At 36.7% G+C, this 27,296-nt stretch overlaps 1 long non-coding RNA gene across 1 annotated transcript in view; it reads left to right on the top strand.

Moving 5' to 3' along the window:
• Window positions 1-919: 919 nt before the first annotated feature.
• The window catches only part of LOC131383254 (uncharacterized), a 51,063-nt gene continuing 24,686 nt past the window's right edge, over window positions 920-27,296 (top strand). Inside the window, exons 1-3 of the long non-coding RNA XR_009213147.1 lie at window positions 920-1,028; window positions 13,922-14,048; window positions 25,427-25,520. This is a non-coding gene — a long non-coding RNA (uncharacterized LOC131383254). The remainder of the gene's footprint in view (window positions 1,029-13,921; window positions 14,049-25,426; window positions 25,521-27,296) is intronic.

The following is a 27,296-nucleotide window of genomic DNA, read 5'->3' on the forward strand; positions in this document are numbered from 1 at the left end:
CCTACAACAGAGGCAAAAGTGTAAAATGTTAGTGACTAAAGGTTTTCTTTCAGAGTTGACATGGCCGTGAATCCTGGTCTAAATCACTCAGAAACCTCAGGATAGGACTGTCCTTAGCTCTGGGAAGATCTAATGAAAAAGAGGAAAGGTGAAGTTGTGATTTATCACAATTACATTCTAAGAGAAGAAAATCATATGTATCTCAGCAGCCTCAGGAAAGAAAACAAAATTCAGTATTTGTTCTTGATAAAAACTTAGCAAACTAGGTATGGACGAAAACATTCTTGACTAACACAGAACATCTGCAAAATGCTTTCTGTCAATACCACAAGTGAAAAGTTGAGAGTATGTCCTAATTCTAGGATAAACCAAGAATATCTATTGTCACCACTTCTTTCAATATTATACTGGAGATCCTTACCCATACAGTAAAATCAGTCAAAGATAAAATGCATGAAGATTCAAAAATAAAAAAAAAATCTTTATTTGCAGAGACTGTGGCTGTATTCATAGAAAGCCTCAAAGAGTCTATTAATAAATTAATATAATTAATTAGACAGTTTTTCAAAATGATGAATAAAAAATAAATATATGAAAGTGAAACAAATGACTACACACCAACGACCAAGCACTGGGACAATATGTTTATAGTTTTTTAAAGATACAATACCAAACACTATGTATTACTTATTTTGTGTTAATGATTGATGTATATACTTTATATATGTAATAGTTCCAATACTTTTAAATGTCATTAATTCATTGACATTCTTCCCCTTGCATTCACTTTTCCTCAAATGTGGGCAGACTGAATGATTCATTCTATTGAGTAGAATGGGGTAGGAGTGATGCTATGTGATTCTGAGACTAGGTCATAAAGAGGATAGCTTCTTCCTCTCTCAGATCATCTGCTCTGGAGGAAGGCTGCCACTATGTTGTAAGGACACTTAGGTATCTTTCGCAGAGATCCACAAAAAGAGGAACTGATGTCTCATGTCAATACCCAGCACCAACTTGCCAGCCAATAAGTAAGCCAGTACAGCTCCAAATTCTTGATTGCTACACCATCAGAGACCTTAAAGAGTCGGAACTTCAAGCTAAACATCTTTCATCTTCTTGACCAACAGAAACGTGAGAAATAATAAATGTTCATCATTGTTCATACTGTTTGGATGCATGTCCTTGTCAAATCTCATGCTGAATTGGAATTCCCAATATTGGAGGTGGGGCCTTGTGGGAGGTGATTGGATCATGGAGTGGATTTCTCATGAATGGTTTAGCACCATCCCCTTGGTGGTGTCCTTGAGATAGTGAGTGAGTTCTCCTGAGACCTGGTCATTTAAAAGTGTATGGCATGTCACCCCCACTCTCTCTCCTGTTCATCTTCTCACCATATGATGTGCCTGCTCCCCGTTTGCCTTCTGCCATGATTGGAAGCTTCCTGAGGGCTCCCCAGAAGCAGATGCCACTATGCTTCTTATACAGCCTGCAGAACCATGAGCCAATTAAGCTCCTTTTCTTATAAAGTACCTAATCTCAGGTATTGCTTTATAGCAGTGCAAGAATAGCCTAATACAGAAAATTGGTACTGAATACTGAGGCATTGCTATAAAGATATCTGAAAATGTGGAAGCAGCTTTGGAACTGAGTAATGGGCAGAGGCTGGAATATTTTGGAGGACTCAGAAGATGAGAAAGATGAGGGGAAGTTTGGAACTACTTAGAGACTGATTAAATGGTTGTGACCAAAATTCTGATAGTAATATGGACCCTGAAGGCCGGATTTCTGAGGTCTCAGATGGAACAAAAAGCTTATTGGAAACTGGAGCAAAGGGCACACATGTTAGGCCTTAGTAAAGAGCTTGGCTGCATTTTGTTCATGCCATAGTGATCAGCGGAAGTTTGAACTAAACAGTGATGATTTAGAGCAAGTTTGTTGAACCTATAGCCTACAGGCCACATGTGGCCCATGAAGGTTTTGAATGCAGCCCAACACAAATTTGTAAATTTTCTTAAAACATGATGAGATTTTTTTTTTTGCATTTCCTTTAGCTCATAAGCTATTGTTAGCATTAGTGTATTTTATGTGTGGCCCAAGACAATTCTTCTTCCAATGTGGCCCAGGGAAGCCAAAAGATTGAACACTCCTGATTTAGAGTATCAGGTGAAAAAAAATTATAAGTAGTAAAGCATTCAAGATGTGACCTGGCTGATTCGAATATCCTATGCTCAGATGTGGGAGCAAAGAAATGACTTAGAGTTGGAATTTATATTTAAACAGAAAGCAGAGTGTAAAGGTTTGGAAAGTTTACAACCTAGCCATGTGGCAAAGAAAGAAAAAAGCTTTTTTGGGAGCTAAATTCAAGCATGCTGTGGACCAACCTCTTGATAGAGATACTTGTATAACTAAAAAGGATCCAAGTACTGATTGCCAAGACAATGGGAAAAGGGCTTTCAGAGGCCTTTCGAAAGGCAAAGGCATTTCTGAAATGAAGACACTTCAGAGACATTTGCAGCAGCCCCTCCCACCATAGGCTCAGAGGACTAGGAGAAAAGAATAGTTTCATGGGCCAGGCCCAGGGCTCCACTGCCATACACAGCCTCAGGACACTGCTCCTCAAATTCTGCTGCTCCAGCTCCAGCCTTGGCTCAAAGGGGCACAAGTACAGCTCAGGATGCAAGGATCCAGAGGGTGCAAGCCATTAGCCTTGGTGGCTTCCATGTGGTTTTAAGCCTGCAGGCACACAGAAAGCAAGAGTGAAAGAGGCTTGACAGCCTCTACCTAGATTTCAAAGGTTGTATGAAAAAACTTGGGTGCCAGACAGAAGCTAGTTGCAAGGGCCAAGCCCTCACAGAGAACCTCTGCTAGGGCAGTGTGGTGAGGAAATGTGAAGTTGAAGACCCCACATCAAATCCCCACTGGGGCACTGCCTAGTGGAACTGTGAGAAGAGGGCCACCATACTCCTGACCCCAGAATGGTAAATCTACCAGCAGCTTAAGCTTTGCACCTAGAAAAGCTGCAGGCACTCAACAACCTGTGAGGGCAGCCATGGGGGCTGAAACCTGCAAAGCCACAGTGGTGGAGCTGCCTAAGTTCTTAGGAGACCACCCCTTGTACCAGCGTGCCCTGAATGTGGAACATGGAATCAAAGATTATTTTGGAGCTTTATGATTTAATGACTTCCCTGCTGGGTTTTGAGCTTGCATAGGGCCTGCAGCCCCTTTCTTTTGGCTGATTTCTGTGTTTTGAAATGGGAATGTTTACCCAATGCCTATACTCTTATTGTGTCCTAGAAGTAAATAACTTGTTTTGGTTTTACAGGCCTCTAGGTGGAAGGAACTTATCTCTAGACAAGACTTTAGACTTGGGACTTTTGAGTTAATGCTAGAATGAGTTAAGTCTTTGGGAGACTATTGGGAAAGCATAATTATATTTTGCAATGTGAGAAGGACATGAGACTTGGGAGGCCAGGGGCAGAATGATATAGTTTCAGTGTATGTCCCCACCAAATCTCATGTTGAATTGTAATCCCCAGTGTTGGAGATAGAGCCTGATGGGAGGTGACTGGATCAAGGGGGTGGATTTCTCATGAATAGTTTAGCACCATTCTCTTGGTGCCATCCTCTTGATAGTGAGTGAGTTATCACAAGATCTTGTCATTTAAAAGTGTGTAGGCTGGGCATGGTGGCTCACGCCTGTAATCCCAGCACTTTGGGATGCCGAGGCAGGCAGATCACAAGGTCAGGAGATCAAAACCATCCTGGCTAACACGGTGAAACCCCGTCTCTACTAAAAATACAAAAAATTAGCTGGGCGTGGTGGTGGGCGCCTGTATTCCCAGCTACTCAGGAGGCTGAGGCAGGAGAATGGCGTGAACCCGGGAGGCAGAGCTTACAGGGAGCTGAGATCGCGCCACTGCACTCCAGCCTGGGTGACGGAGCGAGCCTCCATCTCAAAAAAAAAAAAAAAGTGTGTAATACCCTTTATACTGTATTACTCTCTAACTTGTAATACTGTAATACTCTCTATCTTGCTCCTGTTCTTGCTATGTGATATACCTGCTCCCTTTACCTTCCGTCATGATTGGAATACCTCCACAGAAGTAGATGCTGCAGAACCATAAGCCAATTAAACTTTTTTTCTTATAAATTACCCAGTCTCAGTTATATTTTACAGTAGTCCAAGATCAGCCCAATACAATTGTTTTAAGCCATTAAGTTTTCTAACAGAACAATAGGTAATAAACACTGTGTGATCCTCACAACAGCTCTATAAGATAAATACTATTACTACGGTCACTTTACAGATGAGGCAAGAGAGGCAGAAAGGGGTTAAGTAACATACTCAAGGTCACACAGTGATGTATAACTGGTGGTCATTAAACTCAAACACAGTCAGCCGGTTTCCAGAGTTTGTGCTTTCAGCTGTGATTCTATATTTTAAAGTCACAATGTTTCTTTTACATATGAAAAAGAATAAATTTCCATCCAAGAAGTCAATAAATAAAAGTAAAATGAAATGGAATATATCTTCAGGAATTTATGGATTTAATCTATGTAAAAATTAAAGGTGTAAATAACATACTGCGATCTCCTCCATGACTCCCAATGGCAGAAATGGGAAAAGCCCTAACTTTTTAGGTGCAGAAAAGTCTCATAACTTCTGAAAAAATTAGGCGTATATTAAATGAGCTATTACCTATGGAAACAATATAAATTCTCCAAAGATACATGAAGAAAGTATGTTTGCCTAACACAAGCTTAGTTAACCTTTTTTTCATAATTAGATTTTAAGTATTTAGTGAGTCCTAATTATTATTCTGGAATGCCACAAAACAAAACAAAATAGAAATCTCTAGTTGCTTGAATATTGTACCTTGCATGTTGATTAATACAGGGTACAAAAGTAGATTGAAGTGTTACCATTAAAAATAATATTGAAAAAATAGATTGCATCAATAGTTTTTATTCAACTTTTATAATAAGTATAAAACAATGAACACTTTGCCAAAACTAAATGTTTTACTGCGGTGTTGCATTTACTTACTTACTATTCAATTGTATCTTTGCCAAATTTCCTTAATGATCTGGTGTGGAAATATAACTGATCCTGGAATAAATAAGACAAAACAAAACAAAAAAACCCAAACAAACAAACAAAAACTGATACTACACTACATTGAATTCCCCACCCCCAACTCTCAAACATATGTATTGCATTTCCTTCCTCTCTACTCTCAATTATTATAATTATAATGATTGAGATAAACTTTAATGGAAGATAAACTTTAATGAATTCCTTTTTGGCACTAAATATCTCTGTCCCATAGAATTCCAACCTCCTGGTTCAATAGGGCTAAGTCATGCTGTGGATGTATTAAGCCACTGCCAGCTGCAACTTCTCTTTGCTTTTGCTTGCATTCATCCTTCCTGGGCCCCGTATGATTCTATTTTGAGAATAAAATTTTCTCTTGTCCAAGATCAAGAAAAAAAAATACTGACTGTTATTTTGCCCCAAACCCAAATAATAAAGTAGAAATCTCAGAACATGTTTTAAACCTATTATTGGCAATAATGAGAGATTGATGTAAGTACTCAGGCTGCTCACGACGGCCTAATCATCAGATGCTTCACTCCAGGATACTTCTGAAAGTGAGCCAGTGCCTAAATTTCACTCTCCTCAGAAGTATGTAAAGTTTGCTCTTTGCTTTGTTCAAAGTCTGTACACTACATCTTCTGTTCTTACTTGCTAAGCAAGTAATACATTTGACTTATTTGCTTAAGATATATGTAAAGGGTGGTCTTTTCCTTTGATACTGTTTTAACGTCTTGATTTGCTGGAGTAACTTTTTAAATAACAATATGTGGAAGATAAACTTTAAGTCACTACACGTCTGAAAATCCCTTCTTCCTGACTTATTTGAATGATAGTTGGCATGGGTATAGAATTTGAGGTGGACTATCACTTTTTCCCTCCAGTTTTCAAGGGATTACATACGGTCGTCTATCATCCAGTGATTGTTGATGACAATTTCTGATGCCAATAGGATTCATATTCCTTTAGAAGTAAGTTTTTTGTTCTCTAAAAACTTTTAGAATCTTTATTTTAGTATTCTGAAATTTCATCATTTTTTAGATACCGGTCTTCTGTTTTTTTACTAACTATGCTGTCTCGTGATCTCTTGAAATCTGAGATTTGTAGTCTCCATTTAATTTTATATATCCAGTCTTTTTTTCTCTTTTGTTTACATTCTAGTTGATTTTTTAAACTTTATTCTCTAAATGTTTTCAGCAGAAATGTTTAATGTTTGTGATGGTTAATTTTATGTGTCAACTTAGCTAGGCAAGGTACCCAGATATTTGGTCAAATTCTAGTCTTGATGTTATTATGAAGATATTTTTAGATGACATTAACATTTAAATCAGTGGACTTTGAGTAAGCAAATTATCCTCCATAATGTGGAGGATCTCCAATCAGTTGAAACCCTAGAGGAAAAAAAAAGACTGACATACCCCAAGGAAAAGGGAATTCTGCCTCCAAATTGTCTTTGGACTCCAGCTATAACATCAACCCTTCCCTGAGTCTCCAGCCTGCTGGCCTATCTTATAGATTTTGAATTTTCCAGCCTCTGCAATCATGTATGTCAATTCCTTAAACTAGCTCTCTCCCTCCATTCTTTTCTCCCCACATTCTTTCATGTTGATCATGTTGCTTTTCTTTCTCTTTCATGCTACATTATTCTAATATAGTAGTGGCATTTAGTTACCCATTCGTATTGATGAAGAAAAAGCTAGATACATTAGAGTTTTATACACACACACACACACACACACACACACACATATGCACACACTTCTCCAAGGGGGCTTCACTCAAGAGGATAGGCACATCACAGCTCCCACTCAGAGGCATCCAGGTATCTAACACTGTATTCCCCTCCATATCGTCTTCTTGTCCCACTGTGCAACCCAGTGCAGTCCCTTAGAGTGAAGAGGAGGAAAAGGAGCCCTCTGACTTGTTTCTTCTGTCTTTTGCCCTCTTTTTTATGGATTTTGGCTTTTGCAATTAAAAATTTAAGAGCATGGATTTTAAATTATCTGTGCTGAAACATTTCTTTAGGGAAACAAATGCCTCATAGCCTATTTTGCATGTTAAGCACCACAGGGCCACAAATAAAAGCATTACTGAGGACAACAATAACAAAAACTCACATGGTTACTAGATCAAAATATCATTCCAACCACAAGCCTTACACACTAGAATTAAATAATGATGGTCTAGTCTCTTGGACTTCACATGGTGCCACCTAGTTCTTCCAATGCTTGTTTTAAAAAGAAGTGTATTTTCAAAATTTACTGTTGTAATCCCATTGTTTATCACTTTCTGGACAGAATAGGAACAGTATAATATAATTCAAACTTTATTTTGCCTTATTAAAAATGCAAGAACATCATCTAGTGGCAAAACTCTAACTGCAGAATGTTTAATTTACATAGACCATATACTATTTCAACATAGAGAAAAAATATATATTTTCCTAATGAGATTTCCAGACAAAATTGTAGAAAATTTAAATAGCTGCTTATTCCTCAGCTTCCTTTAAAACTCCTAGACCCAGTGCTTCCAAAGTCTCTTTAGACCTGCCTCATGAAGACTTGATATCAATAATGACTCTGTCTTATGAGGACAGGTTTTTGGTTATAACTAAATTCTGAGAATCAGGGCTATGAGAGAACCAGACCAAAACTCCTCTGAGGAACTATTATTCTTTCTTCTGAAAGTAACTTTTCAGCATATTTCCCCTATTTCCCTGGCCATCAGAACACTCAAAGTCAAATACAAAGCCATTTTAAAAGCAACATGAGGGGTAGTAAGTTTGCTGTTAAAGATTCATTTCTTTTAATTTCAAATGTGCATGTGTGTATGCATATGAATATATATGTGTTTTAAAATTCTCTACTATTATTGTTGGGATAATCATTAGTATCTTATAGATTTATCTTAATTTATAGATATAGTAGATTCTGCTAGAAAACTCCATTGATCCTGGAAAGTATAATATGCTGAAAATTCAAAAGGCCTTGGGAAGATTCATAGTTCCTCCCAAAATTTTCACTACCTCACCATAATCTAATAGTATTTTAGCCTAAACTCCATGACTTAAAAGAAATAAATGTGAGCCAAACCATCTGAAGCTCATGGTATTATCTAAGTCTCACCATAAGATTCCAACATGCTAGGAACATTTAAAATCAGTATGTACCATGCCACCACACTGGTAGAAATTTAAAGACTAGAAGCAAGATATCTTTACCAAAGACAGTCTTTCTCTGAGACTTGTCCTTTGGCTTTCCTTAGTGACTTGAGTGTAGCATGAAAGAAATCTTAGAACTGCTGTGGTTTTGTTTTGTTTTGTTTTGTTTTTTGGAGGGGGAGGGTGAAGAACATGGGTAGTAGTACAAATGTTTACTCCAGCCATTTAATTTATATAAAGATTTTTTAAAACAAAATGTGTCTACTGTTTGTAATGTTGTATGTCTAAAGTTAATGTAATTTTCCCAAGGATTCTGGAACAGTAGATTCTTGGGAAATGTCAACATGGATCTTCTCCTTCAATACCCTGATACTTACCTCTTGAACTATTCTCTGATATTTAGGCCACAAGTTAATGAACCATGTTTCAATGAACGCTTGCTTAAAAACATGCCTGCTAGGCCTTTTGTACAGTCCCATGATATAGAAAAACTCTAGTTAAATGAATTCATGAATGATATAGGAATCCTATCCTCTTCATCTGGATCTTATGTAATTCTAGTCTTTTACTTGTCTTTCCATTTTCATTCCTTTGGAAAGCACTTGAGATATTTATTTGCAAACAAAATGTCGTACTAAAACTATGAAGTTCGTGTTCACGTTTGCAATAACCCATCTCTCATTTAATTCCTGTTACTGATGAAACTCTCACTTCACCAAAAGTTACTGCCATGACTTTTTTTCTTTTATAAACTTTTAGAGGTTCAGAATACATAACGGTGTATATTGTGGAGAGAAAAGTATGTTCTGTCCTTATCAAGTAAGAAGGAAAAAGAACTTTAAATACTTTTGAACTTTTCTTAATTACAGAATCATTAAAAATATGATAGGACTGCAATGATCCCCATATCCCCCCATCCATGCTGTAATTTGGTATCGAACAGGCACATATGCTCAGTGGGATGAAGACGGAAGGGGTACTCACAAAATTTTACATGGTTCTGCTCTACATCACCATCTGTAGCCTTCCTTACCATACTGACATCTTGTTTTGTGATTAACCTGACATTTTTCCCACTTACATGAAGATTCTCCTGGCTCAACCCTTTGGATACTTCCTCACTTATAAATCCTCCTGAAAGAATATATATTCTTCACCCTATCAACTTTTCACTGTACTTTTTCTTGAAAATTTTGTTTCTTCACCAAATCCAGGCAACTTATTTGGGTGCAGTGAAGAGCAGATACCATATAATTAGGTATCTTATAATCCCATTATAAAGAGTCATGGGTAGTTCATTTTACAATAATAATCACAACAAGTAACAAGTAACAATTAATATTTCTATTTTGTTCACCTTCATGTAAATTGTTTTATTAGCATTTACTTAAAATCAGGAATATGTATGTATTAATTTAAGAAATGGTTCCCTTTGAGAGAAATTAATAAAATATAATTTAAGAGAGATGACAGCATTTTATTTTTTGTATCTTTTTCTCAAGTAGTTGAGGAACTATCTCTGTTGGTCACCTTATTGTTACCCATAGATTTGTCTTCAACTATTTACTACTACGTTTTTAATTAATCTACTATGTGCTATGCATTATCTTATTAATAAGTACTATGTAAAATGTGAAGCAAATATATGCTTTCTACGTCTAAAATTAACTAGTTGAGAGATTAAAAATTGTAGAATGAATCCTAGACAAGACAAAAGCACACAGAGCCAATTGTGTACAAAATAAAAGGAATACATAAAGAACTTCTAAATAAAAAGCAATATGGTGAATGCTGCTTCACATAAGCTGATGGAGCTTATGGGGATAAAATTTTTATATTGACAGAATTTTAATAAGGGTATTGGTTTACATAAAAATTAAAATTTCTCAGAAATTTTTCAAGGCCTGCAATTACTGGGACCACCTACTAAAAATCAGAATTCTCCTCTGCTTATTTTGGAAAGCTAACGAAGTACAGACTTTGATGAAATGTAATTGGCAATGTCAATGACATAGGCAACTTTTCAAGTTGAATTGGAGATGAATCTTTTGAAAAAAGAATGTAGCGTTTGGGCCAAGATACCAAGGCTAAGCTACCCATTTCCATGTGAAAATAGGGCAGGCACAATAGATTTCATTTTTGAAAACATTAATTGAACTGACATTGTAGAAGACCTTGCTAGCTATGTCCTATTATTAAAAAAAAAAAAAATTCAAGCCACTAAAAAATGGCAGCCAAACAAGGGGGAAATTTCTGAATAAAGGCCTACATGATTTACAGGGATATAGCTATTTATTAATAGCCTTTGTAATTGAATGATACCTAATTCTTGGTTTCAGAGTTTGTGGTCCAACATGCTGGCCATCTGCTAACAGAACTTGCACTAAAATTGTAGCCCATGAGTTCATAAACGATAGCTTTCTAAGTTAGAGATTTTATTAATATCTCGCATTGTATTTTATGCATTCTCTTTGAATTACTTCCTCAATTTTTGATATTGAAGTATCTTGTGAATTCAGTGGAGGAAATAAAATTTCAGCTCAAACCTAAAAGATAAGTAAAAGGTGGGAAATAACCAAACAAAAGAGGATAAAATGATATCTACACAAAGGGAATGACATATAAATACATAAAATATTATTTCAAGAAATTGAGATTAGTTCAATACTAATGGAAGATAGAGTTCAAAACTATGAAAGAATTACCATGGATACAGCTGAGCATTAGGCAATGGCTAGATTGTAGAGAGATTTATAAGCAAAGTTAAGGAGCTTGCACTTTAATTTTTTTTAACCATTGCTTTTCTTTTAAGTGACATGATCAAACGTGTGTGTGTGTGTATATATATATATATATATATAGAGAGAGAGAGAGAGAGAGAGAGAGAGAGACAGAGAGACAGAGTTTTGCTCTTTTCGCCCAGGCTGGACTGCAATGGGGCATTCTTGGCTCACTGCAACCTCTGCCTCCCAGGATCAAACAATTCTTCTATCTCAGCCCCCCGAGTAGCTGGGATTACAGGTGCCCACCACCATACCAAGCTAATTTTTGTATTTTTAGTAGAGATAGGGTTTCACAATGTCAGCCAGGCTGGTGTCAAACTCCTGACCTCAAGTGATCCACGTGCCTCAGCCTCCCAAAGTGTTGGGATTACAGGCGTGAGCCACCACACCTGGACAGACTTTTATCTCTAAAAGATCATCCTGGATGTTGTGTGAAAAATGGACCAAAAATTAAAATAGTAGATATGGAAATGGTAACTAGAAGAATAGAAATGGTAGATCCCTGAACTAGGGTAAAAGAAGCTGGGATATCTTCTTCATATTTTTTTCCTCCCAATTTGTGGAGAACTAGAACCTGGAACAATCCACCATTGATCATGCAGCCACGGCAATGCCCTACAGAATGGTGAAGAAGTGATTTGAAGGAAACCTGGGTCACTGGAACAAAGCCTCCCACCAGCCTAAAGTACTCATCTTGAACTGTTTCGTGAATTTTTTTAAAGGTATTTGTTCTTTAAGTAATTCAGTTTTGTAGGGTCTCATTGTCGTATTATCCTAACGTTGACCCTTCCTAATAGATGTGATTGCTCTATTTGTCAGAGTAGATGTGATTACATAGGGAGAGTATGGGTAATGAAAGGAGCAGATAATCTGGAAACATCAACATTCAAGGAATGAGTAGAAGAAAAACAACAGCAAAGGGCACTAAACTGTTAGTAAGGGAAGAAGAAAAATTAGAAGCTAAAGGAAGACTGGGTTTCAAAAATAGTGTCAAATGGTAAATAGTAAGGCAAAATAGGAACTGAAAAGTGTCCACTGGATTTGGAAATAAAAAAGTAATGAGTGACTATGCTGGTTGGACAGAGGTATGGCACGGGAGTTCAGTATATCATTAAAAGAGGGGTTGTGCAGAACTTAAAGTATAATTTAAAAAAAAAATAGCCCAAAAGAGACCAGCTAAATCGATTGGTTTTCTAGTTTACAACTTCCATAGGATGGGGTAGGCTTATAGGTTTATTTTGAAAAGAGCTTGAGCTTAAGTCCTATGGCTGGAGGAGTAAAAATAGATGATAAGTTTAGCCATTAATTAAATTAGATTTGATTTAATTTAAATTAGATGATTTTGTGATTAAAGAAAATTAAAATGTTACTCCAGATTAACTGTTAACTATAAAACCTTTTTGCAGTTTTGTGGTTTTATGCAACACATCTCTTCAATTATAGATTATCTTAAGCACTACAAAGTTGAACAAGAGACCAAAAAAAAAAAAAAAGAGGGGTTGTGGACACTGTGGAAATTGAGAAGCTACAACATATTTTTAAGCTAAAGTGTAATCCAGAGAAATGCCCTAACTCTCTTCAAATATATGAAGGCTGAGAAAGGTGAGGAAACTGAAGAAAAGTAGGAATCTAGCAGAGGTTAGTTCATGAGATTTAGTGAAAGAAGCCATCCCTATAACAAAAAAGTACAAGGTAAAGCAGCAAATGCTGATAAAGAACAAGTAGCAAATTATCCAAAAGATCTAGCTAAGATCATTGATGAAGGTGGCTACACCAAACAACAGATGTTCCACCTAGATACAACAGTCTTCTATTGGAGTAAGATGCTATCTATGAATTTCATGCTAGAGAGCAGAAGTCAATGGCTGGCTCCAAACTTCAAAAGACAGGCTGACTCTCTTGTTAAGGGCTTATGTATCTGGTTACTTTGAGTTGAAGCCAATGCTCTTTTACCATTTTGAAAAACCTAGGACCCTTAAGAATTATGCTAAATATATTTTGCCTGTGCTTTATAAATGGAACAACAAAGCCTGGATGACAGCACATCTGTTTACAGCATGGTTTACTAAATGTTTTAAGCTTGCTGTTGAGACCTACTGCTCGGGAAAAAATATTCTTTTCAAAATACTACTACTCATTGGCAGTGCTCTTAGTCACCCAAGAGCTCTCATGGAAATATAAAAAGAGATTAATGTTGTTTTCATGCCTGCTAAGACAACATCCATTCTTCAGCCTATGGATCAAAAAGTAATTTCTGGCTTTAAGTCTTATTAAGACATACATCTTGTAAGGCTATAAGAATGATTCCGGTAATGCATGTGGGCAAGGTAAATTGAAAATTTTCTGGAAAGAATTTACCATGCTAGATGCCATTAAGAACATTGTGGTTCATGGGAGAAAGTCAGAATATCAATGTTAACAGGAGTTTGGAAGAAGTTGATCCCAATGCTCATGGAGGACTTTGGGGAGTTCCAGGCTTCAGTGGAGGAAGCAACTACAGATGCAGTGGAAGCAATAAGAAAACTAGAATTAGAAGTATAGCCTGAAGATGTGACTGAATTGCTGTAATCTTATGACAAAACATGAACAGATGAAGAGTGTTTTCTTATGGATGAGCAAGAAAGTTGTTTCTTACGATATAATTTACTCCTGGTGAAGATGCTGTGAACACTGTTGAAATGACAACAAAGGATTTAGAATATTTCATAAACCCAGTTGATAAAGCAGTAGCAGGGTTTGAGAAAACGGACTCCAGTTTTGAAAGTTCTACTGTGGGCAAAATGCTATCAAACAGCTTTGCATGCTACAGAGAAATCTTTTGTGAAAAAAAGTGTTGATGTGACAAACATTATTTTTCTCTTATTTTTCTTTTTTCTACCACAGCCACTACAGCCTTCAGCAACCACCATCCTGATGTCAGCAAACAACAATATTGAGGTGAATACCCCTACCAGCAAAAAATTATCACACACTGAAGCCTCTGATGATCATTAGCATTTTTAGCAATAAGGTATTTTTTATCATTTTCTTGATTTTTAACTTTTGTGGGTACATATTAATAGGAGGTGTATATATTTATGGTGTACCTGAGGTATTTTGGTACAGGAATGCAATGTATAATAATCACATCACAGAAAATTGGATATCCACCCCCTCAAGTATTTATCCTTTGTGTAACAGTTCATTTATAATCTTTTAGTTATTTTAAAATGTACAACCAAATTCTTTTTACAATAGTCTCCCTTTTGTACTAGCGAGTACTAGGTCTTATTCTTTCTAACTATTTATTTGCACCCATTAACAAACATTCCCCACTTCCCCACCTCCCAACCTCCAATACTCTTCTCAGCCTCTGGTAATCATCCTTCTACTCCCTATCTCCATGGATTCAATTGTTTTAATTTTTAGCTTCTACAAATAAGTGAGAACATGTGATGATTGTCTTTCTATGCCTGGCTTACACTTCACATAATATAATGACCTCCAATTCTATCCATGTTGTTGCAAATGACAGAACCACATTTTTTAAAGATGCATAGTACTCTATTGTGCATATTTAAATTTACTTTCTCCATTTATCTGCTGATGGACACTTAGGTTGCTTTCAAGTCTTGGCTATTGTGAACAATGCTGCAATAAACATGGGAGTGCAGATATCTCTCTGATATACTGATTTTCTTTCTTTTGGGTATATACCCAGAAGAGGGATTGTTGAATAGTAAGGCAGCTCTATTTTTAGTTTTTTGAGGAACCTCCAAACTATTTTCCATAGTGGCTGTGAATTTCTACCAACAGCATATGAGGGTTCCCTGCTCTCACATCCTCACCAGCACATGTTATTGCCTAACTTTTAGATAAAAGCCATTTTAACTGGGGTGAGATGATATCTCATTGTCATTTTGATTTGCATTTCTCTGATTAGCAATAAAGGTGAACACCTTTTCATATACTTGTTGACCATTTGTATGTCTTCTTTTGAGAAATGTCTATTCAAACTCTTTGCCCATTTTTAAATCAGATTATTAGATTTTTTTTTCCTATAGAGTTGTTTGAGCTCCTTATATGTTCTGGTTATTAATTTCATGTCAGATAGGAACTTTTCAAATATTTTCTCCCATTCCATGAGTTGTCTCTACACTTTGTCGATTGTTTGCTGTGCAGAAGTTTTTAAACTTGATGGGACTCCCTTTGTCCATTTGTGCTTTGGTCAGCTTTGCTTTGGGGGTTTTACTCAAGAAATTGTAGCCCAGACCAACATCTGGGAGTGTTCCTCCATGTTTTCTTGAGTTAGTTTCATAGTTTGAGTTCTTAGATTGAAGTCTTCAACCCATTTTGATGTGATTTTTGTGTATGGTAAGAGATAGGTGTCTACTTTTATTCTTCTGCATATGGATATCCAGTTTTCTCAGAATCATGTATTGAAGAGATTGTCTTTTCCCCAGTTTATGTTCTTGGCACATTTGTCAGAAATGAATTCACTGTAGGTGTGTAGATTCGTTTCTGGGTTCTCTATTCTGTCCCATTGGTCTATATATCTGTTTTTATGCCAGTACCATGCTGTTTTGGTTACTATAGCTCTGTAGTATAATTTGAAGTCAAGTAATGTGATTCCTCCAGTTTTGTTCTTTTTGCTTAGGATAGCTTTGGCTATTCTGGGTCTTTTCTGGTTCCAAACAAATGCTAGGCTTGTTTTTTCTATTTGTGTGAAGAAAGTCATCGGTATTTTGATAGAAATTGCATTGAATCTGTAGATTGCTTTGGGTAGCATGAAAATTTTAACAATATTAATTCTTCCAATCCATGAAAATGGAATTTCTTCCATTTGAGGGTCCTTTTTAATTTCTGCCACCAATGTTTTATAATTTTCATTATAGCACTCTTTCTCTTCTTTGGCTAATTCTTGGGTATTTTATTCAATTTGTAACTATTGTAATGGGATTACTTTCTTGATTTCTTTTTTCAGATTGTTTGCTGTTGGCATCTAGAAATGCTACCGATTTTTGAATGCTGAGTTTGCATCCTTCATTGTTACGGAATTTGTTTATCAGTTCTAATAGTATTTTGATGGAGTCTATAGGGTTTTCCTAATATAAGATCACATAATCTGCAAAGAAGTATAATTTGACTTCTTCCTTTCCAATAAAGATGCCCATTATTTATTTTATTTTTTGCCAGATTGCTCTAACTAGACCTTCCAGTTCTGTGTTGAATAACAGTAGTGAAAGTGAGCATCCTTATCATATTGCAGAGTATACAGGAAATGCTTTCACTTTTTCTCCATATAAGATGATACTAGCTATGGGTTGGTGTATATGGCTTTTATCATGTTGAGGTATGCTCCTTCTACCCCCAGTTTTTTTAGTGTTTTTATCATGAAGGGATGTTGAATTTTATCAAATGCTTTTTCAGCATCAGTGAAAATGATCATATGGCTTTTGTCCTTCGTTCAGTTGATACGATGTATTACACTAGTTGATTTGCGTATGTTGAGCCATCCTTGCATCCTTGGGATAAATCCCACTGGGTCACAATAAATGATATTTTTAATGTGTTGTTGAATTCAGTTTGCTAGTATTTTCTGGAGAATTTTTGCACCAATATTCATCAGAGATATTGGCCAGTAGTTTTTTTTTTAATGTGTCTTTGTTTGATTTTGGTATCAGGGTAATACTGGCCTTGTAGAATGAACTTGGAAGTATGCTCTTCTCTATTTTTCAGAATAGCTTGAGTAGCACTGATACTTGTTTTTCTTTAAATGTTTGGTAGAATTCAGCAGTGAAGTCATTGGGTCCCAGGCCTTTTTTGCTGAGAGACTTTTTATTATGGCTTTGATCTCATTACTTGTTATTGATCTGTTCAGGTTTTGAACTTCCTCCTGCTTCAACCTGAGTAGGTTGTATGTGCCTGGGAATTTATCCATGTATTCTAGACTTTTCAATTTATTGACATAAAGTTGCTCATAGTAGTCACTAATTATCCTTAGAATTTCTGCACTATCAGAAGTAATATCTACTTTTTCGTCTCTGATTTTATTTATTACTGTTTTCTTTTTTTCTTAGTGTAGGTAAAGGTTTGTCGATTTTATCTTTTCAAAAAGCCAACTTTGTTTCACTGATATTTAATATTGTTTTCTTCATTTCATATTCATTTATTTCAACTCTAATCTTATTTCTTTTCATCTACTAATTTTGGGTTTGGTTTGCTCTTGCTTTTCTAGTTTTTAGATGCATCCTTAGGTGGAGTTTTTCCTTTTTTGATGTAGGCACTTATGGCCATAAACTTCCATCTTAGTCCTGCTTTTGCTAAATTTCATAAGCTTTGTTATGTTGTGTCTCCATTATTATTTGTTTCAAGAATTTTTTCAATTTCCTTCTTGATTTTTTCAATGGCCCACTGGTCATATATTGTTTAATTTTTATGTGTTTGTATAGTTTCCAAAATTCCTCCTGCTATTGATTTGTATTTTTATTCCATTGTGTCAGAGAAGATGCTTGATAATATTTCAAGTTTTTGGAATGTTTTAAGGCTTGTTTTGTGAACTACCATATAATCTATGCTTGAGAATGATTCACGTGTTGAGGAAAAATAATGCATAGTCTGTAGCCATTGAATGAAATGTTCTGTAAATATCTATCATGTCTATTTATTCTATACTGCATTTTAAGTCCCATGTTCCTTTGTTGATTTTCTGCCTGGGAGATCTGTCCAATGCTAAAAGTGAGGTGTGGAAATCTCCAGCTATTATTTTACTGAAGTCTCTGTCCTTAGCTCTAATAATATTTGCTTTATTTCTCTGGGTGTTTCTGTGTTGGGTGCATATATATTTATAATCATTATATTCTGTTGCTAGTTTGGCCCTTTTCTTATTATATAATGACCTCTTTGTCTCATGATTTTTGTCTTGGAAGCTATTTGTCTGATATAAGAATAGCTGCTCTTGCTCCTTTTTGGTTTCCATTGGCATGGAACATCTTTTTCCATTCCCTTATTTTCAGTTGATGTGTATTTTTATAGATTAAGTGTATTTCTTCTAGAAAACAGATTATTGGGTCTTATTTTGTTATCCATTCAGCCACTATATGTCTTTTGATTGGAGGGTGTCATCCATTTACATTCAATGTTATTATTGAGAAGTAAGGACTTACTCTTGCTATTTTGTTATTTGTTTTCTGGTTGTTTTGTGGTCTTTCTTTCCTTCCTTCATGTCTTCTTTTTAGTGAAGACAATTTTCTCTGGTGGTATAATACTCTGTGTTTTTCCGTGCATACTTACTATTAGTTGTGATTTTTGCACCTTCAGATGATTTTATGCTTGTTAATGTCTTTTTCTTTCTGATTGAAGTACTTTCTTTAGCATTTCCGTAGAAGTCTGATGTTGATAAAATCCCTCAGCTTTTATTTGTCTAGGAAAGTCTTTATTTCCCCCTTTACATGTCAAGGATATTTTCACCAGATATACTATTCTACAGTAAAAAACAAAAATTCCTTCAGTACTTTAAATACATCATGCCACTTTCTTTTGGACTGTAGGGTTTCCACTGAAAAGTCTGCTGCCAGGCTTATTGAAAGTCTTTGTATGTTATTTTTTCTTTTCTCTTGCTGCTTTTAGGATCCTTTCTTTATTGTTGACCTTTGGGAGTTTGATTATTTAATGCTCTGAGGTGTGTTCTTTGGATTACATCTTTTGGTGTTCTATAACCTTTTTGTAGTTGAATGTTGATATTTTTCTCTAGATTTGAGAAGTTCTCATTATTATCCCTGTGAATAAACTTTCTATCCCTATCTCTTTCTCTACCTTGTCTTTAAGGCCACTAACTCTTAAATTTGTCCTTTTGAGGCTATTTTCAAGATCTTGTAGGCATCCTTCACTGTTTTTTATTCTTTTTTCTTTTGTCTCATCTGTGTATTTTCAAATGGCCTGTCTTCAAGCTCACTAATTCTCTCTTCTGCCTGATCAATTCTGCTATTAAAAAACTCTGGTGCATTCCTCAGTATGTCAATTTCATTTTTCAACTCTAGAATTTCTGCTTGATTCTTTTTAATTATTTTAATGTCTGTTAAATTTATATTACAGAATTTTGATTTCCTTCTCTGTGTTCTCTTTAATTACTTTGAGTTTCCTCAACACAGCTATTTTGAATTCTCTACCTGAATGGTTGCACATCTCTGTTTCTCCAGGATTGGTCCCTGGTATCTCATTTAGTTTGTTTGCTAAAGCCATGTTTTCCTGAATTGTCTTGATTCTTATTAGATGTTTGTCATGTCTGGGCATTGAAAAGTTAATTATTTATTGTAATTTTTGCCATCTGGTATTCTTTGAACTCATCCTTCCTAAGAGGGCTTTCCAAGTATGCAAAAGGACTTGTGTGTTGTGATCTAAGCCATATCTGTGTTAGAGTTCATCACAAGCACAGTAATACTGTGGTTCTTCCAACTTACAGAGGTATTGCCTTAATAGTCTTGGACAAGATCCAGAATTCTCTGGATTATCAGGAAGAGACTTTTGTTACCTTCCCTTAGTTTTTCCCAAATGAAATCTCTCTGTGTGTTCTGAGCCACCTCGAGCTGGGGTTGGGGTAACACAAGTACCACTATGGCCACTACCACTAGGCCTGCACTGAGTCTGACTTGAAGCCAGCACAGCACTGGATCTTGCCCAAAGACCAGTGTAACCACTACCTGGATACCGCCTATGTTTGCTGGGGGTCTACAATCAGCAGGTTGTGAAGCCAACCAGGCTTCTGTCCTTTCCTTCAGGGCAGTGAGTTCCCTCAGACCCCAGGTGGGTACAGTGGTACCATCTGGGATCCAGGAACTGGAGGCAAAAATTTAAGAAGTCTATCTGGTATTGTGTTGTACTGTGGCTGAGACTATACTCAAACGACAAAACATAGTCCTTCCAACTCTTCTGTCCCTTTTCCACAGGCAGATGAGCCTTATCCTGTGACCATCGCCTCCACAGGCCCATGGGGAGTACTGCCAGGATACCACTGATGTTCCCTTAAGGCCCAAGGGCTCTGCAGTCAGCTTGTGGTTAATGCTGCCTGGCCTGGGACTTGCCCTTCAGGGCAGGGGTAACCTATCTGGCTGAGGGCAGGTCCAGAAATGCCATCCAAGAGTCTTGGTCTAGAATCAAGCATCTGAAGAGTCTGCTTGATGCTCTTTCTCCCTGTGGCCAAGCTAATATCTAAGGTGCAAGGCACTGTCCACTTTACTTTTCCCTCTGCTTTTCTCATGCAGAAGATGTTTCTCCCTGTAGGTAGCCACCACAGCTGGGAATGTGCTGAGTCTCACCTTAAGCCAGCCAATCTCAGAGTCTCTCTCAAGGCCCACAGTGTAGTATCTGGGTATCACTGCTGATTATTTAGGGGGAAGGGCTCTTTAATCAGCACATGATGTGTCCTAGCAGGACTGGCTCCTTCCCTTCAAGGCAGCGGGTCCCCTTCTGGCCCATTCTAGAAATGTCATCCAGGAGCTGGGGCCTGGAAAGGGGGCCTCAAGACTCTGAATACTGCCTTATCCAAGTGTGACTGAGCTGGTAACCAAGATGCAAAATAAAGTCTTTTTTTTTTTTTATTTTTCCCTCTTATCTCCTCAAGTAGATGGAAGAAGTCTCATTTGGAGTTGCAAGCTGTGGAGACAGGCATTGGGGGAGGGGTGGCACAAGCACTCCCTTAGCCAACCCAGCTGGTGTCTCAGTAAGCTGCATGCCCCACAAGTCCATTGGCACTGAACCCTATTCAGCCCTGGGACTTGCTCAGGATTTACAGTTCTTGTGGCTTAGACTGCCTTTCGAATTTATTTAGGGTCCCAGAGCATTTGAGCCTATGGTGATGAGGCTTGTCAGAACTCAGGTTCCCACTGCTGGGGCAAGCAATTGTCCTTTGGCTAGGATGGTTTAAATACTCCATCCATAGGTGGGAGTCAGCTGAGTTCAGTCTGGTTTTGCTTTCTGCTATGACAGGGCAGCACTGAGTTCAATGCAATGTCTCACAATTGCTACACTTTTCTCCCAAACACTCAGATTCTTTTTCCATACCATGTGGCCACTGCCATGGGAGGAGAAAGGGATGACGTGGGTGATTCAGGACTCTTTCCTACCCTCTTCAATGGCTCTTTCAGTGACACAAAGTTGAAACCAGGTACTGTGAGCACCTGAATTTTGGTTCTTATAAAGGTGCTTTTTAAGTGTATATAGTTGTTAAATTGATATCTTTGCAGGGGTGTAATCAGTGGAGCATTCTATTCAACAGTTGTGCTCTTCTCCTCCACCCTATTTTTTATTTTATTGGGAACTTCCATACTGTTCTCCATAGTGGCTATACTAATTTACATTTCTACCAACAGTATATGAGGGTTCCCTTCTTTCACCTCATCACCAACATATGTTATTGCCTGACTTTTAGATAAAAGCCACTTAGCTGGGGGGAGACTATATCTAATTTTGCAGAAATAATGCAGTTTTGAATTGCATTATTTCTGATGATTTTTTAAAAGTTTGATCATTAGGTTTTCTTCCTGTTGAGTTGTTTGAGCTTCTTACATATTCTTGTTATTAATCCCATGTCAGATTGAAAGTTTGTAAATATTTTCTCCCATTCTGTGGGTTGTCTTTCACTTTGCTGATTGTTTGCTTTGCTTTGCAGAAATGTGTTAACTTGATGTGATCCCATTTGTCTATTTTTGCTTTGGTTGCTTTTCTGTTTGGAGTATTACTCAAGAAATTGTTGCCCAGACCAATATCCTGGAGTTATTCCCCAGTATTTTCTTTTTATAGTTTCATACTTTGAGGTCTGAGATTTAAGTCTTTAATCCATTTTTATTGTTTTTTGTATATGATGAGAGATAGGTGTCTAGTTTCATTCTTTTGCTATGGATATCCAGTTTTCCTAGCACCATTTATTGAAAAGACTGTGCTTTCACCAATGAATGTTTTTGGAGGCTTTGTCAAAAATGAGTTCACCATAGATTGTAGATTTATTTCTGGGTTCACTAATTGGTTCTATGTATCTTTTTATGCCAGTACTATGCTGTTTGGGTTACTATAGCTATGCAGTATAATATAAAGTCAGGTAATGTGATTCCTCCAGTTTTGTTCTCTTTGCTTAAGATAGCTTTAGCTATTCTGGTTCTTCTGCAGTTCCATATAAATTCTAGAATAATTTTTCTACTTCTATGAAGAAAGTCATTGGTATTTTTATAGGAATTGCATTGAATCTGTATATTGCTTTGTTGAGTATGAACATTTTAACTATTTTGATTCTTCCAATTCATAAACATAATTTTGTTTATTATTTTGTGTCCACTTCAGTTTCTCTCATCAATGTTTTACGATTTTCACTGTGAGATCTTTCACTTTGGTTATGTTTATTCCTAGGTATTTTATTTTATTTTAAGCTACCATATATGGAATTACTTTCTTAATTTCTTTTCCACGTTGTTTGTTATTGCTGTATACAAATGCCCCTAATTTTTGAACGTTGATTTGTACATTGCAACTCTGTTGAATTTGTTTATCATTTCTAGGCATTTTTAGGCTGTTTTTTGGTTTTTAGCAGTTTTTAGTTTATATTTTGGTGATCTAGTGTTTGCTGTGTATATATTCATAATTGTTACATTATCTTGCTGAATTGACCTCTTTATTATTTTATAACGACCTTATCTCTTTCATGTCTTTTTTCTCAAAATCTATTTTGTAGTATAGCTGCTCCTGCTCTTTTTCAGTTTCCATTTTCATGGAGTATCTTTTTCCATCCCCATATTTTTCAGTCTGTGTTTTTTTTTTCGTAGGTAAAGTGTGTTTCTTCTAGGCAAGAGATCATTGTTTCTTCTTTTTATATCTAATTAGATCCTTTATGTCTTCTGATTGGAGAGTATAATTCATTTACATTCAAAGTTATTGTTGATAAGTAAGGACTTACTATTGCAATTTTCTTATTTGTTTTCTGGTTGTATTGTCTTCCTTCCTTCCTTCCTTCCTTCCTTTCTTCCTTCCTTCCTTCCTGTCTTCCCTTTCATAAAGGTCATTTTCTCTCTGGTGGTATGTTTTAATTTCTTGTCTTTTATTTTTCATGTATCTGTTGTGGTTTTCTTGGTTTGAAGTTACTATGTGCCTTGCAAATATCATCTTATAACTCATTATTTTAAACTGATGACATCTTAACACTAATTACAAGAACAACAAACAAACTAACAAGCCAGATAAAACCAATATAAACTCTACACTTCAACCCCAGAACTATTTAACTTTTTGTTTTTTCCTATTTACATTTAATTTATTGTCTATGTCTTGAAAAGGTGTTGTAATTATTGTTTTTGATGGGCTCATTTTTTAGTCTTTCTACTGAAGATGTGAGTAGTTTACATATACAATTACAATGTTTAATATTCTATATTTATCTGTGTGCTTACTAGTTTCAATGGGTTTTGTACCTTCAGATGATTTCTTGTTGCTATTAGTGTTCTTTTCTTTCAGATTGAAGAAGCCCATTTAGCATTTCTTATAGGACAGGTCTGGTTTTGATGAAATCCCCCAGCTTCTGTTTGTCTAGGAAAGTCTTTATTTATCCTTCGTGTTTGAGGGTACTTTCACTGGATATACTATTCTGGGATAAAATACTTTTTCTTCAGCAGTTTAAATATGTCATGTCACTCTTCCTTGGTCTGTAAGGTTTCCATGGGAAAGTCTGCTGCCAGATGTGTGGAAGCTCATTTTTTTGTTATATGTTTATTTTCTCTTGCTGTTTTTAGGATCATTTTAAAATCCTTGATATTTAAGAGTTTGATTATTAAATATGTTGAGGTAGTGTTCTTTGGGTTAAATCTTCTTGGTATTCTATAACCTTCTTGAACTTGACTATTAGTATCTTTCTCTAGGTTTGGAAAGTTATCTATTATTATCCCTTTAAATAAACTTTCTATCCTGATTTGTTTTTTTGCTTTCTCTTTAAGTCCAGTAATTCTTAGATTTGCCTTTCTGAGGCTATTTTTAAATCTTGTAGGTGTTCTTCATTTTAAAAAATTCTTTTTCTTTTCATTTCTCTGTGTATTTTTACATAGCCTATCTTCAAGCTAATTCTTTCTTCTGCTTAATCAATTATCCTATTGATTCTGATGCATTCTTCACTATGTCAATTGAATTTTTCAGCTCCAGAATTTCTGCTTCATTTTTAAAAATTAATTTGATTTCCTTGTTACATTTCTCTGATAGGATTCTGAATTTATTTTCACTGTTATCTTGAATTTCATTGAGCTTCCTAAAAACAGCTATTTTGAATTCTGTCTGAAAAGTCACATATCTCTGTCACTCCAAGACTTATCACTGGTGCTTTATTTCGTTTTGGTTAGATCAAGTTTTCCTGGTTGGTTTTGATGTTTGTGGACGTTCATCGATGTGTGGACACTGAAGAATTAGGTATTTATTGTAATCTTTACAGTCTGGGATTGTTTGTACCCATGCTTCTTGGACAGGCTTTCCAAGTATTCAAAGGGAATTGAGTGTTGTCATATAAGTTTTTGTTCACTGCAGCCAAATCTGCATTAGGGTCCACCCCTAGATCAGTAATTATGGACTTTTGCAGACTCATAGAGGTACTGCCTTGTTGGACTTGGGTAAGATCTCAGAGAATTCCCTTGAATACCAAGAAGAGGCTCTTGTTCTTTTCTCTTATTTTTCCCCAAACAAATGGAGCCTCTCTCTCCATGCTAAGCTGCCTACAGTTGGGGGATCAGGGACACAAGTAGCCTTGTGGCCACTACCACTGCAACTGCACTGGGTCAGCCCTGAACCAGCACAACACTGGGTCTCACCCAATGCTCATGGCAACCACTACCTAGCTACAGCCAATGTTCATTCAAGGCCCAGGGGCTCTTCAGTCAGCAGGTGTCAAATCTAGCCAGGCTGGTGTCCTTCCATTGAGGGTGGCAAGATCCTCTCCTTCATCCAGGGTCAGTTCAGAAATGCCATTTGGGAGCCAGGGCCTAAAGTTGGGAACCTTAGGAACCTACTTTGTGCTCTAGTCTATTGCCTGTGAGCTAACACCCAATCTACAAGACAATGTTCTTCCCAATATTCCCTGTCTTTTCCTCAACAAGGAGTCTTTCCTTGTGGACATCACTGCCCCAGGCCCATAGCAAGTGCTACCTAGCTATCACACATGTTCAGTCAAGGTCTCTTCAATCAGCCTGTGGCAAATGCTGCATGCCAATGTCTCTCTCTCAGGGCAGTGGGCTCCCCTCTAGCCCAGGGTGGATCAAAAAATGCTGTCCCAGTGCCAAGGCCTGAATTCAGGGACCCTAGGAGTCCACTTGGTGCTTTATCTTACTGTGGCTGGACTGTACCCAAGCTTCAAGACAAATTTCCCTTTACATTTCTCTTTTATTTCATTAGGCCAAAGGAGTCTCTTCCCATAGCCACTGCAGCTGGAAGTGTGGTGGATCACCCTTGAAGCTAACACGGTACTAAGTCTCTCCCAAGTACTACGGTGATTACCGCTACAGTGGATGTTTATTCAAGGCCCAAGGGATCTCTAGTAATCAAGTGATATATTCTGCCAGGACTGGGTCCTTCTTTCAAGGCAGTATGTTCCCTTCTGGCCTAAGATGTGTTTAGGAATGTATCTGGGAGCTAGGGCCTAGAATAGGAGCCTCACAACTCTGCCTGGTATTCTATTCTACTGTGGCTGAGCTGGTACCCAAGTTGCAAGACAAAGTCCTCTTTCCACTCCCCTCTCCTCTTTTCAAATAGAAGAGTCTCTCTCAGAGCTTCAAGCTCTGCTGCCTGGGGTTGGGGTGGGAGTCTTACAAGCATTCCCTTGGCCAACATGGCTGGTAGACGTTTCCATAGGTCACATGCACCCCATGTGTGCTGGCTCCAATCCCAGATGGCTCCTGTACTTGTCCAGGAATATCAGTCCTTGTGGCCTAGACAGCTTTTCAAGTTTATTTAGACCCCCAGAACACTTTAGCTGGTGGTGGTGGGGCTAGCTGGAACTCAGGTTCTGCCACTGGCAGAACGTTTACCCTCTGGCTGGGGCTGGTCTAAATGCTCCCTCCACAGGCACTATCTGAATTCTTCCCTGTATTGCTTTCCACTATGGAAGGGCCAGTACTGGATTCCAATACAAAGTTCCACAATCACTGCAATCTTCCTCCCTCAAGCACACAGATTCTTTCTCTATGCAATGTGGCTGCTCCTGGGGGATGGGGGAGGGGTGGTGTTAGCAATTTAAGACTGTCTTTTCTACTATTTGCAGTGCCTCTTTCCATGATTTGATGTTAAAAAAAGGTACTGTGATCATTTACCTGATTTTTTTTTACGAAGGTGCTTTCTTGCGTGGATAGTTGTAAAATGTGGTGTTCCTGCAGGAAGTGTCAAACACTGGAGGGTTCTATTTAGCCACCTTACTCCACTTCCCTCTCTAGAGTTGATATATATATATATATAGAGAGAGAGAGATATATAATATATATATATAGAGAGATATTTTATATATATATATATAGAGAGAGAGAGAGAGACATTAGAAGTACAAAATGGGAAAACATACATAAAGGATAATAAATTCATCAAAAAGATATTTATGAACTCTATAATGGAATTCAAAATATGTGAAGCAATAGCTAATAAAATTAAAAGGAGAAATAGATCCACAATTCAAGATTTTAGTATTCATCTCTCAGTAACAAATAGATAACATATCAACATATCAACAGGAATATAGTGGACTTGATAAACATTGTCAAACAAATTGGCCTTATTGACTTTATAGAACACACCTAAAATCTATATCAAAATAAAAACGAACTTGAATAGTCAAAAATACCTTAAAACTATGAACCTACAGTATTCAAGGTGGTGTGGCATTAATGTAAAATTAAACATATAGATCAATGAAATAGAATAAAGTCCAAAAATAAATCTATCTATCTATCTATCTATCTATCTATCTATCATCTATCTATCTATCTATCTATCTATCTATCTATCTATCTAATCTATCATCTATCATCTATCTATCTATCTATATCTATCTATCTAGGTTCAATTATTTTCAACAGAGATACCAAGGTAATTTATGGGGAAGGAATATTCTTTCCAATAAATTCTGCTGGAAAAATTGGATACCAAATTGGATACCAATTGGGTAAAATAAATTTTAATCTTTATCTGACACTATCTACAAAAACTAATTCAAAGTGAATCATGAACATAACTGTAGAAGTTAAATCTATAAAATGTCTAGAAGAAATCAAAAGAT

The sequence above is a fragment of the Hylobates moloch genome, unplaced genomic scaffold (assembly GCF_009828535.3).
Source record: "Hylobates moloch isolate HMO894 unplaced genomic scaffold, HMol_V3 SCAFFOLD_4, whole genome shotgun sequence".
Lineage (NCBI taxonomy): Eukaryota > Metazoa > Chordata > Mammalia > Primates > Hylobatidae > Hylobates > Hylobates moloch.